The sequence below is a fragment of the Haematobia irritans genome, chromosome 4, assembly GCF_050003625.1.
Source record: "Haematobia irritans isolate KBUSLIRL chromosome 4, ASM5000362v1, whole genome shotgun sequence".
Lineage (NCBI taxonomy): Eukaryota > Metazoa > Arthropoda > Insecta > Diptera > Muscidae > Haematobia > Haematobia irritans.
In genome coordinates, this window is record NC_134400.1 from 94,636,113 (window position 1) to 94,652,451 (window position 16,339).

At 35.1% G+C, this 16,339-nt stretch overlaps 1 protein-coding gene across 1 annotated transcript in view; it reads left to right on the forward strand.

Annotated features, from left to right (window-relative positions):
• Nucleotides 1-16,339, forward strand: part of Dnah3 (dynein heavy chain 3, axonemal) — a 671,994-nt gene that overhangs the window by 416,863 nt on the left and 238,792 nt on the right. The gene's annotated exons all lie outside the window — the stretch shown is intronic.

Here is a 16,339-nt window from a genome sequence, read left to right on the forward strand (position 1 = left end):
CAGTGGGTTCGTGTCCTGCCATTTCATACTCAATTTTCCCACATTACAATAAATATTATATAGACTCCCTTTTTATTTAAAAAAAATATAATACTGGAGGGACCAAATGATGCTAAAGATACTGAAAAAAAACTAAGCCCTGAAATTCTAGCATCACTATTTTTCTGAATCTGACTGAAAAACAAAATGGATTGACGAATGAATGATCAACTACAAACTCAAGACATCTCCTGGTCTTATTTAGAGAGCCTGGCCTCACAACCCACCCTAACCTTTGGTCCTAAAGGCTTAATTTCATAGAACCCCATATCCGAAATTTTAGCAACCGACTACTTCACCATCGTTGTAGGAAAACACAAGAAATTATTTACCAATTCATGTTGACAGAATGTACATCTTATTTATTAACCAAAAAAATTCAAAAGATGGAAAATAAGATTTCAGTAATAAAAATTATCATTAAATATACCATACTAATTTTTGAAATATAAAATTTTTTTAGAATAGTAATAAAAAAATCAAAAGAGATTAAGGAAATAATTAAATCTATATAATTGTGAACAACTAATGCAGTGAATCAAATATATCATTTGTAGGGTATTTCATGGAATGCAATTTATGAATGAATTTATCACAACAAAATAAAAAAAAAGAAATGAAACGGTTATATGATTTTGCTATGCATCAAAACTCGTAAGAAAGAAATTCGTTGAAAATTAATCAAGAACAAGCATAGTGAAGCAAATAGAAACAGAAAAAAATAACATTTCATTCATAACAAGAGAGCCTACATAAATGATAATCGGAGAGTAATGTATAACACTTCAACATAGAGTATGACACTTTATCAACAATTTACACATTCATTCATTACTCTTCGATCATCATTTATTTTTTTCAATGCTAGTAGTCACGATAATGAAGTTCAAAATGTAATTATGTATGTAGCAATATAGCTAGTTATGACATACTCACGTTTCGATCAATGACTGCAGAGGCCTCCTTAGTTTTTTGTTCGACGTGCTGTTGCTAGAGGTTTAAAGGGTAAAGGGGTTGTTGTTTTGGAATGATGATTTTTGCGTTAGGATTTTTTTCTTATTCCAATGAACTTCACATTTTTTGACTAGCGTTGAAATACTTACATATGCTAATTAAACTTAACTAATGTTGATGCTGTTTAATTTTACTTAATTCATGCCAAATGATAATTAAATTCAGGATATTTGTTTTTTTTTATGATGATTCGTAGAGATGTAGGATTAAACTGGAGTTACTCTTTAGATTTTGCGTTATCAATGAAATGATTACATTTCAACGACACGACGATGGAGTTTTCAAAACTTTATACTGGCTTATGAGAAACACATATAATATTTTCTACGAATTTTCCATAGAACCGTCACGATTTTCGAAGACTAATATCCGATATGGTAAAATTTAGTCCACCAGGTGAAAATAAATTAATAAATAATTTTTGTCTCGTCGATGATGCAACAATTACGTTTTGCTGCCTTCTGGCAGAAATTCATTCACTAAACTGGCGAGTTGATGTTGATGAAAAAATGGAGATGAAGATCAATGCAACTAGAATAACGCAGCATCCCCACGAACATTAAGAGTGTAGTTCTTCTGGTGGTTTTTTGAAAAGCTTTGTGTAGATTTAAATCAACTTCAGTCAAATTTGTAGATGGAAGAAAATAACCACAAGCCGTATTTAGGTAGATTTTATGGATTTTTCCTGGCTTCCAGATTTCATGCAAATTACAGGATTTTTTCCGTCTCTCAAAGAAATGTCCACCAAATGACGTCAATAAATTCCAAAAAAATGGGCTCGGAAAATTGCGGCAGCCACGTGGGCCGAATTTAATGTGGCCTCTTTTTATTTTTGCGTTTTTTTTGAAGACCAAGAATTTGGAGCTTGCAAATACGAAAATTATGTTGTTTGCCCAAATTCTGTGTATAAAGGGCCACAAATTTCCGGGCAAGATACTGGAAAACCACATAAAAATTTTGTTAATTTTGCTGCCAAGATTCTTAATGATTTTCCAGAATTTTTGTAAAAAATTACCTTTCCTGTTTGTATGGCAGACTTAAATATTTCAAAGGGGAACAATATGAACTTAAAATCTTTTAAGATTTCTTTAATTTTATAAAAAATAATTTCCACTTTAGTTTCCCATGTTAATCGATTGAAAGCTCAAACAGAAAGGAAGTCGGAGAATCTATCGCTGACTTAATAAAGCTGTAGAATTATCTGTCATAAGGTTCGAATTACCAATATCGCATGTCTATTAAAGAAATATGGTAGTTGCCACTTTAGCCGTCAGTACAAAAAAAAAACGCTATTTCAGGAAAGAGCTAACAATGCTTATGTGGAATTGTGAAGGAAACTACTTGCCCATTTTTCTTCGGAATTGTTATATTATTTTAATTTATTTTATTTATTTATGAATTTCTGTTATTTATGTTATTCATGCTATTTATTCATTTTATTTATTTATTTTATTTTGTTACCTATGTTATTTTATGTATATATTTTATTTCTTTATTTTATTTTATTTATATGTTTTAGTTATTCATTTTATTTTATAATTTTCTTATTATATATATATGTTTTTTTTTTTTTAGTTTTATTTTTTCCTAATTTTTCATGAATAAGTATTCTAAAAAAATTTTAATAAATAAATTTAAACCATGAAATGTTTGTCTAAGGCGTTCATCACAAAACCAGATAATACTGGAAGGTACAGAACAGGATTAGCTGGAAACGAACGCCTAGGATCGAATATCCTTTGCGTGAAAAATTCCTAGATCTTTGCCTTCCAAATCTTCAAGAATGTAATAATGATTTCCAACCTTTGCTCGTATTCGGGCCTTAAGGAAAACTGGCGACAACTTAGCGTTAAATCCTTTCTCCATGCTACTTTGTGCGAAATTCCTCCGGAATACTTCTTGTCCTATTTTAAATGTGGGTAACCGAGATCGAAGATTGTATTGTTTTTGATTCGTTTCGTATGCCTTTCTAATGTGTTTCCTGATATCCTGCCTCCCATTTTGTAAAACATCATCTCTCGTAAGATTTGCACAGGGCTCATCTAACAAGTTCAAATTCTTCAACAAGGCATATGATGACCCATGGGTGATCATGTTGAAACCGAACAAGGCATGATACGGGGAGGTGTTGATTGTCTGATGGTAAGCATTTCGTAGCGAACAACTAATAGCACTTAATTGCAAATCCCATAATCTATGATCCTTTTTAAGGTATGCCCTTATACCTGCAATGATCGATCTGTTGACTCTTTCCGAGGCATTAGCCTGCGGTGAGTATATAGCTGTATACATATGGTTCACTCCATAAGAAGTCAGGAAAGCGTTAAAATTGTTTGCTTTAAACTGACTACCATTATCGCTAACGATTGTTTCTGGGACTCCATAAATATGAAATATCTGTTTTTCCAAAAATTCTTGAATCACCGAGGCAGTAAATTTTCGAACTGGACACAACCAATGAAACTTTGAATGGTGGTCAAGCACTATCAACAAGCCAATAAATCCAGATCTACTCCGGGGATAGGGTCCCAGGAGGTCAACGTAGAATCGTTGAAATGGTCTTATCGATATAGCTTGATTTCCCATTGGAGGACGCAGGACCTGATTCGGGTGTTTAGACATTTTGCATATTTCACATGACTTAACATAGTTGCGAACGTCTCGCACCATTCCAGGCCAGTAAAATAATCGGCGAATCAGTTCAAGCGTTTTAAAAGTGCCACCATGAGAGCTTAAAGGGGAGTCATGGGCTCTTCGCATAAGCTGTGAACGCAAATGCAAAGGAATCCAGAGCTTCCATGCTTGCCTCTCCTGACTCTCATCTCCGGTGTAGTGTTCAGTGCGTATATAAACATATTTGTCCACAATCTTAATATCCGGATATTTTTCCGAATTTTCTGTCACTTTCTTTTGAAGTTCAAGATAGTCATCATCATCAAAGTGAGTGGATGACAAGTCCACTTCCGGTCCAATTGATTCAAGCGAGCATATCTCACCCTCAAACATCCTTGATAAAGCATCTGGTACGATATGTTCCTTGCCTTTACGGTGGCTTACCGTGAATTTATAGGACTGTAGTTCCAACGTCCACCTAGCTAACCTACCGCTCAGATTTTGTTGTCGCATTAGCCATACGAGACTGGCATGGTCCGTTACGACTTCAAAATCTTGCATTTCAACGTAACATCTGAATTTCCTAATGGCTTCGATTGCTGCTAAGCACTCCCTCTCGGTGACGCTGTAATTGCGTTGTGCTGAGTTCAACTTTCGGCTCATATAAGCAATAGGCCGCTCGTTTTGCTCGTCGTCTAGTTGAACCAGCACAGCGCCTACGCCATAGTCACTGGCGTCACAGTGGATATAGAATTTCCTGTTGAAATCCGGATTAATCAAAACTGGAGCGGTGGTTAGCAGGGATTTAATTTTCTGAAATGCCAATTCAGCCTCAGTTGTCCATACGAACTTCTTTTTGGTAGATAGCACTTCGGTAATGGGAAATACAACGGATGAAAAGTTTTCAATGAAGCGGCGGTACCATCCTGCAAGTCCAAGAAATCCGCGGACTTGTTTCAAATTCTTCGGTACCGGCCACTTCACAATTGCACTTACCTTTTCAGGATCTGTTGAAATTCCACCATTACCTATGACATAGCCCAGGTAGTTAACCCTTGTTACACAAAATTTACTCTTAGATACGTTAAGTGTAAGATTTGCTCTTCTAAATTGGGACGCAATTCTAATAAGAACTTCTAAGTGAGTCTCAAAATCTTCTGATACGATAACTAGATCGTCAAGATAGCCAAATACGCTGTGGCGAAGATCACTTGGAATGATTTCGTCCATCAGCCTACACATTGTTTGGGGGGCGTTGCATAACCCGAAGGGCATAACAACAAACTGATATAGCGGCCTCCCCGGAATGGTAAACGCTGTGTAGGCCTTGGACTTATCATCCAATGCGATCTGCCAATAGGCATCTTTCAGATCCAGTTTCGATATCAGATGAGCCTTAGGGAGTCTTGCAAAAATCCCTTCAATAGAAGGTAAGGGATATGCATCCTTTCTGGTAACAAGGTTGAGTTTCCTAGCATCTAGGCATAGCCTAACTTTGTTAGGTTTTAGCACTAGACGCATAGGAGAACTCCATTCAGAATTCGACGGCTCAATAACGCCTAAGGAAAGCATCCTATCTACTTCCTTATAAATCACCTTTTCCACGGCGGGAGAAACAGGGTAAAAACGTTGTTTTACCGGGGTCGCATTACCCACATCAATGGAATGTTTTATGAAAGATGTTCGCCCTAAACCTTGCTTCTCGAAATTCGGGAAAAGGGATATTACAGTATCTAATTGGTGCCTCTGTAAAGTCGAGAGAGGATAATATACATCTATTGGTATTGTAGGAGATGTATCTTCTACTACTTTCTCTGACGTTATGGATGGTTCAAAAGAAATTTTTGGGATATCTTTCATATCCTTGATGTTAAACATATCCACGGATGCAATTATGTTGTCAAAAATCTTGAATACCCTACAAAAATCTATGCCTAATATCAAGCGCTGTGACAGAGATGGTATTATGAATAGCTTGATCCTATTCGTTTGGTTTTTGAACCTAAGTTCAACGTCTAGCCACCCGATTACCACTTGGGGTTTTCCATCTGCGGTTTTGGCATAAGTTCTAAACTTCACGTAATTGGAAAATTGGGAAAAATCACATAGAGCCAGATCTGCGCCAATACAGCTCACATTGGCACCTGTATCAATTAACCCAAGTTCCGAAAACTTTAAAAATTCGACTTTGGCATAATATCGCAAATCCGTAGGATTCGCTACAATTCCAGATACCAAAAGCTTTCTTGACATTTTCCTTAAATGCCAATATTTCCTCATTCTTAAAGTTGATCTTTTGGGTTTTGAAATTTCATTCAAATTGACGGACGCAGTATTGAATATGGCTCTTCGACGATTCATATAGTTTTCCATTCTCTCATGATAGGGTAAAATCGGACGCAGCAAAGGGGGTTTACTAAGATTACATTTACATTTATTCGTTATAGAAGGTCGCTTCAAAATGGTTATAATTTCAGTTGTTTCCTCAGATTTTCCTTCTTGATTGACATGGTTCAGAGGCGGAGCCAAATTTGTTGTCGTTCCTATTTTTGTTCCCTTGGCGGAACAAACGTATTCAAGTTTTTTGAGTTCTTAGAACTGCAATTAGCACAATTTGGTTTATAAATATTTTTTGTGCCACAGCCATAGCAAAATATTTGCCTGTCTTGAACACAATCATGCCAATGGTGCCCCGTGTCGTCGCAATTCCAGCATCTGGCCGGATACGGGAAACTTCGAATAGCCTCAACTGATAATGGCGTCTCGACAGATTCATTTCCCATATCTGAAGAACAATCTATATCCGCAATATGTTTGCGTGGAGGATAGTTTTGAGTCCCTCTTCCTAAAAGGTTGCGCTTTACGTAATCATCATTTAAAAAATGCTCTCGGATTTGAACGAGCCTTCGTAATTCAGATACAGAAGTTATGTGTACATACAAAAGTTCTTGGCGGATTTCTGGCCTTAAATTCCTGGACAGGATTTCTATCAAATCCGCTTCAGACATAGGCGAGGGCAATCGGTCTAACATGCCGGAAACCGCTTCAAAAAATGCATCAAATGATTCGTTTGGTTTCTGCTTCCTATTGCGTACTTCTTCCCGAATATCATATGATGACCTGCTATCTCGATATTGAGCGCGTATGCTCTCACAGAAATGTTCCCACTGAACAGATCGAACTCTTTTGCGGTAACGCCAATACCAGTCTCTGGCCTTTCCGCATAACAAAATTTGAAGATTTCTGCATATAGCTGAGAAATCCCCATTAAAGGTATCATCCGTCAGAGATTGAACACGGTACAGAAATTCGTCAATATTTAGACCTTCCGGTGTCCCGTCAAATTTCAAATTCCAACTCTGTACGATAGCAGAAATTTTATCGAAAGTAAATGACATTCGTACAGAACTAGGGGTAGTCGAAACTCCATTTACATGGTTATCAGGAGATAAAATATTCGGAATATTTGTCATTGGTCTATCCGGGTTAAGTTCATTCCTTGGCCTTATTGGATCCAAGTCGTAATCATCCTGCCGTCTGGGCAGATCCAGGGAACAATCATTTGCATGACCAGGATTTGGTCGCTGTGAATGTTGAGGTATGATATTAAGACTTCCTAATAATCGGGTCAACGTTTGCTCAATCATATGATTGATTTGCCCATAGTCAACACTGGCAGTCCCATTGTTGTCATTGGCCTTATTAGGAGTTCGAGTCGAGTTAGGAGGATTATTGTACGAATTCCGATTTGGCGTACGCTCATTGTTATCTTGTGTAACATTAAGTGACTGATTTTGTTGTGATAGTGTCCTACTTCTTGTGTTATAATAACCCTTTCCACCTCCTCTGCCCCTCCCTCTATGGGAATGTTTAGGTATCGTCCCGCTTGGATGTGGTTGGTTACCGTCAGAATTAGTATCGTTAGCAGATGCTCCGATATCTACAACGGGTAAGCCTGTCGCAAGGAAATCATACTTCCTGAGTTCAGATAATTGAAAGACCCTTTTACATATTGGACATTCTGAAGAAGATTCTAGATATGTCTCTATGCAAGGTCGATGAAATATATGGCCACATTCACTTATAATTAGACAATCTTGTGAGCTAATGATTTGCTCACCACAAATTGTACAAATCAAGTCAGCATTATTTTGCACCAAACTGTTCGAAATCGGCGGCGTACGAGCAAGGGCCATTTCGAATAACGCAAAAATTCTAATGAAAATTAAAATTTCCACAAATTATATTATCGAGAAATTTTCTAAAATGAGCGACTTTAAGAATTACTCTTAAAGTTATTCCAAATAACAAAATATATAGCATAATATGGTTTCCCTACTGATGGTGAATTTTTAAAATAGCGGTTGTAAAAACAAATCATTCATAGTTAATACCGAGCTTAAGAAAACAGGTCTATGGTGTTGAACGTAAGCAAGAAAATACTTCATATATTAAAATAAACCAGCAAAGTCGTAAATATTCGATCAACTGACTTCTAGTTTTACTCCGGACAATGAGCTGCCTCCGGCGAAAACGTTGTATTCCAGGAGCTCAACTAGGGCTAATATCTAAATTGTAATACATTCGTATATCCTAGCCAAGTTCAACTACTTAAACTTGAAAAAAACCTAGAGTATGCTCCATTGAGTGAGAAAGGAAATATATAAATTTACGGTTGAATTACTCGAACTCCTTACCCCTCAAGTATCCAAAAGATCCTGAAAATGTATATACTTTATTCCCAAACAATTTTACAAACAATCAAAGTTCTATCAAATCCAAGTATATAAATGAAATCTAAAAATGAAATTTAATGTAGAACCGAAAAGATAAATAGTCACTTTCCGGCCCCACTTGTTGGGCGCCAAATTATTGTAATGAACACACAGTGTTTATAAATAATTTTCCTTGGAAAATATCATGTCCTAATCTCTAAGAGTCATGAACTGGGGAGGACTTCGGGAGCCTTTAAAACTAGCTAATCAGTCAGTGCAGTGGGTTCGTGTCCTGCCATTTCATACTCAATTTTCCCACATTACAATAAATATTATATAGACTCCCTTTTTATTTAAAAAAAATATAATACTGGAGGGACCAAATGATGCTAAAGATACTGAAAAAAAACTAAGCCCTGAAATTCTAGCATCACTATTTTTCTGAATCTGACTGAAAAACAAAATGGATTGACGAATGAATGATCAACTACAAACTCAAGACATCTCCTGGTCTTATTTAGAGAGCCTGGCCTCACAACCCACCCTAACCTTTGGTCCTAAAGGCTTAATTTCATAGAACCCCATATCCGAAATTTTAGCAACCGACTACTTCACCATCGTTGTAGGAAAACACAAGAAATTATTTACCAATTCATGTTGACAGAATGTACATCTTATTTATTAACCAAAAAAATTCAAAAGATGGAAAATAAGATTTCAGTAATAAAAATTATCATTAAATATACCATACTAATTTTTGAAATATAAAATTTTTTTAGAATAGTAATAAAAAAATCAAAAGAGATTAAGGAAATAATTAAATCTATATAATTGTGAACAACTAATGCAGTGAATCAAATATATCATTTGTAGGGTATTTCATGGAATGCAATTTATGAATGAATTTATCACAACAAAATAAAAAAAAAGAAATGAAACGGTTATATGATTTTGCTATGCATCAAAACTCGTAAGAAAGAAATTCGTTGAAAATTAATCAAGAACAAGCATAGTGAAGCAAATAGAAACAGAAAAAAATAACATTTCATTCATAACAAGAGAGCCTACATAAATGATAATCGGAGAGTAATGTATAACACTTCAACATAGAGTATGACACTTTATCAACAATTTACACATTCATTCATTACTCTTCGATCATCATTTATTTTTTTCAATGCTAGTAGTCACGATAATGAAGTTCAAAATGTAATTATGTATGTAGCAATATAGCTAGTTATGACATACTCACGTTTCGATCAATGACTGCAGAGGCCTCCTTAGTTTTTTGTTCGACGTGCTGTTGCTAGAGGTTTAAAGGGTAAAGGGGTTGTTGTTTTGGAATGATGATTTTTGCGTTAGGATTTTTTTCTTATTCCAATGAACTTCACATTTTTTGACTAGCGTTGAAATACTTACATATGCTAATTAAACTTAACTAATGTTGATGCTGTTTAATTTTACTTAATTCATGCCAAATGATAATTAAATTCAGGATATTTGTTTTTTTTTATGATGATTCGTAGAGATGTAGGATTAAACTGGAGTTACTCTTTAGATTTTGCGTTATCAATGAAATGATTACATTTCAACGACACGACGATGGAGTTTTCAAAACTTTATACTGGCTTATGAGAAACACATATAATATTTTCTACGAATTTTCCATAGAACCGTCACGATTTTCGAAGACTAATATCCGATATGGTAAAATTTAGTCCACCAGGTGAAAATAAATTAATAAATAATTTTTGTCTCGTCGATGATGCAACAATTACGTTTTGCTGCCTTCTGGCAGAAATTCATTCACTAAACTGGCGAGTTGATGTTGATGAAAAAATGGAGATGAAGATCAATGCAACTAGAATAACGCAGCATCCCCACGAACATTAAGAGTGTAGTTCTTCTGGTGGTTTTTTGAAAAGCTTTGTGTAGATTTAAATCAACTTCAGTCAAATTTGTAGATGGAAGAAAATAACCACAAGCCGTATTTAGGTAGATTTTATGGATTTTTCCTGGCTTCCAGATTTCATGCAAATTACAGGATTTTTTCCGTCTCTCAAAGAAATGTCCACCAAATGACGTCAATAAATTCCAAAAAAATGGGCTCGGAAAATTGCGGCAGCCACGTGGGCCGAATTTAATGTGGCCTCTTTTTATTTTTGCGTTTTTTTTGAAGACCAAGAATTTGGAGCTTGCAAATACGAAAATTATGTTGTTTGCCCAAATTCTGTGTATAAAGGGCCACAAATTTCCGGGCAAGATACTGGAAAACCACATAAAAATTTTGTTAATTTTGCTGCCAAGATTCTTAATGATTTTCCAGAATTTTTGTAAAAAATTACCTTTCCTGTTTGTATGGCAGACTTAAATATTTCAAAGGGGAACAATATGAACTTAAAATCTTTTAAGATTTCTTTAATTTTATAAAAAATAATTTCCACTTTAGTTTCCCATGTTAATCGATTGAAAGCTCAAACAGAAAGGAAGTCGGAGAATCTATCGCTGACTTAATAAAGCTGTAGAATTATCTGTCATAAGGTTCGAATTACCAATATCGCATGTCTATTAAAGAAATATGGTAGTTGCCACTTTAGCCGTCAGTACAAAAAAAAAACGCTATTTCAGGAAAGAGCTAACAATGCTTATGTGGAATTGTGAAGGAAACTACTTGCCCATTTTTCTTCGGAATTGTTATATTATTTTAATTTATTTTATTTATTTATGAATTTCTGTTATTTATGTTATTCATGCTATTTATTCATTTTATTTATTTATTTTATTTTGTTACCTATGTTATTTTATGTATATATTTTATTTCTTTATTTTATTTTATTTATATGTTTTAGTTATTCATTTTATTTTATAATTTTCTTATTATATATATATGTTTTTTTTTTTTTAGTTTTATTTTTTCCTAATTTTTCATGAATAAGTATTCTAAAAAAATTTTAATAAATAAATTTAAACCATGAAATGTTTGTCTAAGGCGTTCATCACATAACACACCCAAAGAAGGAATATGAGCAAAGTATTTTTTTTTTTGACGGTGAACATGTAACATATTTGTGGCAACCATACTACTTTCTCGGACATTAAGTATCTAATTTCGACAACCATTTTCTGTTTGGCGGAAATAAATATAATATGCGTGGATGCAAACATTTATTATTTTATTTATATCTTATATTTGGACACAAATCCAGTGATATTCGGTTCAGTTTTTATACCCTCCACCATAAGATGGGGGGTATATTAACTTTGTCATTCCCTTTTCTGGGTCGTGGTGAAATTCTGAGTTGATCTGAGAATGTCCGTCCGTCCGTCTGTTGGAATCACGCTAACTTCCGAACGAAAAAAGCTATCGACTTGAAGCTTGGCACAAGTAGTTGTTATTGATGTAGGTCGGATGGTATTGCAAATGGGCCATATCGGTCCACTTTTACGTATAGCCCCCATATAAACGGACCCCCAAATTTGGCTTGCAGAGCCTATAAGAGAAGCATGTTTCATCCGATCTGGCTAAAATTTGGTACGTGGTGTTAGTATATGGTCTCTAACACTAATGTAAAAATTGGTCCATATCGGTCAATAATTTTATATAGCCCCCATATAAACCGATCCCCCGATTTGGTTTGTTGAGCCTCAAAGAGAAGCAAATTTCATCCGATCCGGCTGAAATTTGGCACATGGTTTTGGTATATGGTCCTTAACAACCATGCAAAAATTTGTCCACATCGGTCCATAATTATATATAGCCCCCATATCAACCGATCCCCAGATTTGGCTTGCGGAGCCTCAAAGAGAAGCAAATTTCATCCCATACGGCTGAAATTTTGTACATGGTATTAGTATATGGACTCTAACAACCATGCAAAAATTGGTCCATATCGGTTCAAAATTATATATAGCCCCCATATAAACCGATCCCCAGATTTGAACTCCGGAGCCTCTTAGAGGAGCAAAATTCATCCGATCCGGTTGAAATTTGGTACGTGGTGTTAGTATATGGTTTCTAATAACCACGTAGAAATTGGTCCATATTGGTCCATAAATATATATAGCCCCCCTATATACCGATTCCCAGATTTGGGTTGCGGATCCTCTAAGAGAAGCAAATTTCATCCGATCCGGCTGAAATTTGGTACATGGTATTAGTATATAGTCTCTAACAACCATTAAAAATTTTGTCCATATCAGTTCATAATTATATATAGCCCCCATATAAACCGATTCCCAGATTTGAACTTCGGAGCCTCATGGAGGAGCAAAATTCATCCGATACGGTTCAAATTTGCAACGTGGTGTTAGTATATGGCCGCTGATAACCATGTCAAAATTGGTCCATATCGGTCTATAGTTATATATAGCCGATCCCCAATCACACAAAAATTGGTCCATATCGGTTCATAATCATGGTTGCCACTCGAGCCAAAAATATTCCAGCAAAATTTTATTTCTATAGAAAATTTTGTCAAAATTCTTTTCCTCTGTTAGTTAAGCTACACTTGTAGTTTAGTCAATGTATGGTTTTAAGTTGAAATCAAAAAAACAACAACAATGATTAAGAACAAAAACCAACAATAACAAACAAAACGAATGAAAAAAATTTTATTCCTACAGACAATTTTGTAAAATTTTATTTCTATAGAAAATTTTGGCAAAATTTTATTTCTATAGAAAATGTTGTCAAAATTTTAATTCTATAGAGAATGTTGTAAAAATTTTAAATCTTTTGAAAATTTTGTTAAAATCGTATTTCTATAGAAAATTTTGTCCAAATTTTACTTCTATAGAAAATGTCAAAGTTTTATTTCTATAGAAAATTTTGTCAAACTTAATTATATACGTATTTAATCGGCCTTTTTAATTTTAATATATACCATGTATGGACTACGTGGTACGTGGAGGGTACATAAGCTTCGGCCTGGCCGAACTTACGGCCTTATATACTTGTTTAATCTAATTAGACCAATGTAGTTTTGACAATTCCTTGATGTCTTCCTCAGGGGATTCGTCTATTTGAATAAAATACATTAACATTTTTATTGGAAACAAAAACCACAATAAACAATTATTATTATTATTGTAGGTTAGGTTAGGCGGCAGCCCGGTGTATCAGGCTCACATATATTATTCAGTCCATTGTTATACCACATTGGTGAACTTCTCTCTTATCACTGGGTGCTGCCCGATTCCATGTTAAGCTCAATGACAAGGGACCTTCTTTTTATAGCCGAATCCGAACGGCGTTCCACATTGCAGTGAAACCACTTAGAGAAGCTTTGAACCCCGCAGAAATGTCACCAGCATTACTGAGGTGGGATAATCCACCGCAGAAAAACTTTTTGGTGTTCGGTCGAAACAGGAATCGAACCCACGACCTTGTGTACGCAAGGCGCGCATGCTAACCATTGTACCACGGTGGGTCCCTATTTATACCCTACACCACTACTGTGGTACAGGGTATAATAAGTTTGTGCATTTGTATGTAACGCCAAGAAGGAGTAATCATAGACCAACCCTTTAGTATACGGATCGGCTTAGAATTAAATTCTGAGTCGATTTAGCGATGTCCGTCTGTCTGTCTGTCTGTCTGTCTCTCTGTCTGTCTGTCTGTTGATGTACTTTTGTGTGCAAAGTACAGCTGGCAGTTTTAGTCCGATTGTCCTAAAATTTGGTATATGGTCCTGTTTCGGTTCAAAGACGATCCCTATTGATTTTGGAAAAAATCGGTTCAGATTTAGATATAGCTGCCATATATATTTTTCACCGATCTGGTCATAATTGGCGTGTATATCAACCGATCTTCCTCAAATTCCGTACATCCCAATATTTTATGAGTCTCGAAAAACTTGCAAAATATCAGCCAAATCGGTTCAGATTTAGATATAGCTTTCGCCCGATTTACAATCATTTGCCCACAGAGGCCAATTTTTTGCTCCGATTTAGTTGAAATTTTGCATAGGGAGTAGAATTAGCATTGTAACTATGCGTGCCAAATTTGGCTGAAATCGGTTCAGATTTGGATATATGTCCCATATATAGCTTTCGCCCGATTTACACTCATATGACCACAGAGGCCAATTTTTAACTCCGATTTAGTTGAAATTTTGCACAGGGAGTAGAATTAGCATTGTAGCTATGTGTGCCAAATTTGGTTGACATCGGTTCAGATTTAGGTATAGCTTCCATATATATGTTTTTCTGATTTCTGATTGCACCACGGTGGGTCCCTTTTTATACCCTTCACCACTACTGTGGTACAGGGTATAATAAATTTGTGCATTTGTATGTAACGCCAAGAAGGAGTAATCGTAGACCAACCTTTTAGTACACGGATCGGCTTAGAATTAAATTCTAAGTCGATTTAGCGATGTATGTCTGTCTGTCTGTTGATGTATTTTTGTGTGCAAAGTACAGCTCGCAGTTTTAGTCCGATTGTCCTAAAATTTGGTATAGGGCCCTGTTTCGGCTCAAAGACGATCCCTATTGATTTTGTATTTGCAAAATTTGGCTGAAATCGGTTCAGATTTGGATATATCTCCCATATATAGCTTTCGCCCGATTTACACTCATATGACCACAGAGGCCAATTTTTAACTCCGATTTAGTTGAAATTTTGCACAGGGAGTAGAATTACCATTGCAGCTATGCGTGCCAAATTTGGTTGACATCGGTTCAGATTTAGATATAGCTCCCATATATATGTTTTTCTGATTTCGACAAAATTGGTCAAAATACCAAAATACCTTGTTAAATCGCCACTGCTTAGTCGAAAAGTTGTAAAAATAACTCTAATTTTCCTAAACTTCTAATGCATATATATCGAGCGATAAATCATAAATAAACTTTTGCGAAGTTTCCTTAAAATTGCTTCAGATTTAAATGTTTCCCATATGTTTTTACTAAAATTGTGTTCCACCTTGGATCATTAGCCAACTTAAATTTTGAGTCTATAGATTTTGTAAAAGTCTATCAAATTCTGTCCAGATCGAGTGATATTTAAATGTATGTATTTGGGACAAACCTTTATATATAGCACCCAACACATTTGACGGATGTGATATGGTATCGAAAATTTAGATCTACAAAGTGGTGCAGGTTATAATATAGTCGGCCCCGCCCGACTTTAGACTTTCCTTACTTGTTATGAAATAAGGAAATTCCAACCTTTTTTAAGACAGTTACTTTAATTTCAAATGTATACCTTATACACATTTGGATTGAAATCTATTACAATTGGGGTTTAAAGCTCTTTGTTATAGGACATACGATAACTGAAATCTAGTTAAAGTGGATTTTGGAAGTGTAATGTGAATGTCGACCCGACTTTAGCCCTTCTTTACTTGTTTTCTTAAAATTTTATTTTTCGTTTTTACACTCAAAAGACAGTGAACCCACTAGAAAGGAAAATATGTGTGAATTTTAGAATATTTAGGTTAGTTTTAGGAATTTTTAACTAAACCCTACTACGAACGTACATGTCACGCCGATTTCACAAAAGCGAGTAAATATTTTTAAAAGTAAATATTTTATTAGAATTTATATGTTAAAATTTCGTAGTTTGATGGAAAATTTCAAAAATTTCTTTAGTGCCCTACGAAGTTCAATATGTGAGACATGAATTTAGAAAATCTTTATGCTTCGTTTGTTTATATTTTTTTCTTCTTAACGCAGAGAAGAAACATGATTGCCATCGAAGAGCAAAATTATATGATAGGAGCTATTTTTGCATCCATGTAACATTTTCACCTGCAGCCATGTTGGCTCAGTGAACATAGTTCTAAGAAGAATAAAATTGTCCTCATTTAAAATGTTATTATATTGATAAAAAGAATTTTGTTTGAATCAAAAGACAATGGCCACGATGTAAAATGTTATGGTATTCGTCAAAAATGTTTTACTTCCAATTAAAAGAACATGGTCACAACCTAAAATGTTTCGATCTTTATGGA